Here is a 2,968-nt window from a genome sequence, read left to right on the forward strand (position 1 = left end):
TTAATTCTGTCATTTAATGAGTATATAAAATAGAGGACACAAAAACTAGGAAAATATGGTGTAAAGCAAATGGCAGTCAGCAGTAAAATTGAAATTAAGTCTAAATACTTGTTGATAATGTAATCTTGGTGTTAAGTGCAAATGTCAAAAGTAATTCTTGAATAACGAGAAGAAAGGACTAAATAAGAGTACACTCAATTTCTTACCCTCCACAGATTAGAATCAATAAATCTGTTTCATTCTGGGCATTAATAGAGAAAAATAAGTCCGTGTGTCATGTGTGTGAATTTGATATAATGTACCTACTTAGCAAAGTGTGGATATAATGTGTAACTTCCAGATCACCAGCGAGACTGATCAGAATATTAAAAGACAGGAAAACAATTTAAATAAGTTAGATTCTCTAAAGAAAAACAGAGATTCAGATTAGGTTAAAAAACATTTAGGTCATTCTATTTATTTTAGATCAGCCCCTTATAAATAATAAACAGTATGACAGACCTAAAATCAAATGACGTGGAAAGTTGAAAATAGAGATGGCTGACAAGGTGTATCAGACTTCTCATACGCCTCACCTGTCTTCAGGTCACCCCAGTCACACCTCTGTGAGCTCCACCCAAATTCCTGTGGGTACAACCCGACAGAGCAGCCTCATGCCCACGCCGTGTGCCTCTCACCTCGGGTCCTGGGATTTCCCTGTTGCTGCTGAGGTGTGAGATGCTCGAGGACCACTTGGTCCCCATGCAGGCAAAGCTGGAAAAGCAGGGAGCTGATACTCTATGGAGCAAACCCTCCACCAATGAGAGACCAGAGCTGGCAAATCATTCTCTTCCCTTCTTCCCCATGTGGTGTCCGGAGATGCAGTTGTGCTTACAACCTCTGGAAGACAATCCCACGAGGTCCATTGATCAACTGTGCTGGTTACCAGATGGTGACCAGCTTGGAAACCACCTTCCCATGACCTCACCCTCCTTCCTGACCTCACCTCCTTTGCCCCACTGCAGCTGGTCTCCTATTGCATTGCAAAGTAGTAAGCTTTGACCTCAGCTCTGCTTTCTGAGGAAGCAGGCTAAAACCTGAGGGAAATGCAAGGAAAAACAACATCAATATCAGACAAAGTAGATTCAGGCAATGAGGAGTAAATGGTACAAATTCATTCATGTTGAAAAATTCTACCCATCACAATGAGGAGCAGTAGAGTGTAGTTGTTAAGTGGTAGGCTCTGGAGCCAGAATTGCTTGGGTTCAAATTCCAGCTTTGCTACTTCTCTCCTGTGTGACCACGGTCAGTTACTTAACCTCTCTGTGCACCTTCATTTGTAAATTAGGACATTAATTAAACAATATATTCGAATATTGTGTGGTGCATAGGAAGCGAAGATATATGAGTATGTACCATTTATGAATCTTTGTATGCCGAAGAACAAGCCATTAAATATACAACACAAGAACTCTCAAAAATACAAGAATTTGGCAAAAATCACAATTTTCGTGAAAGACTTTAGCAAAACTTTCTTGGGGGTTGTCTAACAAAGTAGACAAAAAATATAGAGGATTTGAGTCATACAGTTAACATGCTAAAAATTAATATTACATGCTTCCAATTCAAGGAGAAGAAAAAAAAAAACTTAAAGCACGTAAGAAGCAGAAATTAATAACAAAAAATATATAAGTTAATCAAAGTCCAAAGGAGGTTATTGGCAGCAAACAAGACAGAGGGAATGGATGAAAAATGTACAGGCACTCCTTTTTCTCTTGCATGTGCTTTATTGTGCTTTGCAGGTATTGTGTTTTTTCACAAATTGAACATTTGTGGCAGCCCTGCATTGTCAGAGGATGGTTAGCATTTTCTAGCAATAAAGTATTTTTGAATTAAGGTATGTAGTTTTTTTTAGACATAATGCTATTGTACACTTAATAGACTACAGTATAGAGTAAATATAACTTTTTTAACATCTTTATTGGAGTTTAATTGCTTTACGATGTTGTGTTAGTTTCTGCTTTATAACAAAGTGAATCAGCTATACATATACATATATCCCCATATCTCCTCCCTCTTGTGTCTCCCTCCCGCCCTCCCTATCCCACCCCTCTAAGTGGTCACAAAGCACTGAGCTGACCTCCCTGTGTTACGCAGCTGCTTCCCACTAGCTATCTATTTTACCTTTGGTAGTTTATATATGTTCATGCCACTCTCTCATTTTGCCCCAGCTTACCCTTCCCCCTCCCCATGTCCTCAAGTCCATTCTCTATGTCTGCATCTTTATTCCTCTTCTGCTCCTAGGTGCTTCAGAACCTTTTTTCTTTTCTTTTCTTTTTTTTAATGCATGGGGAAACCAAAACACTCCAATGACTCACTTCATTGCCATATTCATTTTATTGCAATAGTCTAGAACTAAACCCACAATATCTCTGAGGTCTCTGTACTGTATGTATCAGTTAGCTGTTGCTGCATAACAACTATCCCTCCCCAACCCCAAGAATGGCTGCGAACAATAAACATGTATTATGCTCTTGAGTTTCCTGGTCAACTGGGCAGTTTTTCTGGTCTGGGTAGGGCCTACTCATGCATATGCAGCCAGCTACATGTCATCTAGACGAGCTCTGCCAATCTTGGCTAGCCTCGCTCACGTGTTTGGGGCCCCGCTGGCTGTGGGATGGTTTGGGATGGCCTCAGCTGGATAAATGGGCTCTCTTCACAGAGTCTCTCATCCTCCAGCTGGCTACCTCTGGCTCTCTCTAATGACAGTGACAGGATTCCGACAGGGCAAGCAGATCTCCTGAGGACAAGGTCAAAACTGGCATACTGCCACTTCCACGAGATTCTAAACAAGCCGCAAAGCCAGCCCAGATTCTAGGGATAAAGAAATAGACTCTACTGCTTGATGGGAGGAGCAGCAAAGTCACATTGTCAGGGACATGGATGTGGGGAGAGGTGGATAATTGGGGCTATTTTACAATCACTCTAC

This window comes from Grampus griseus (assembly GCF_964374135.1).
Source record: "Grampus griseus genome assembly, chromosome: 3".
NCBI lineage: Eukaryota > Metazoa > Chordata > Mammalia > Artiodactyla > Delphinidae > Grampus > Grampus griseus.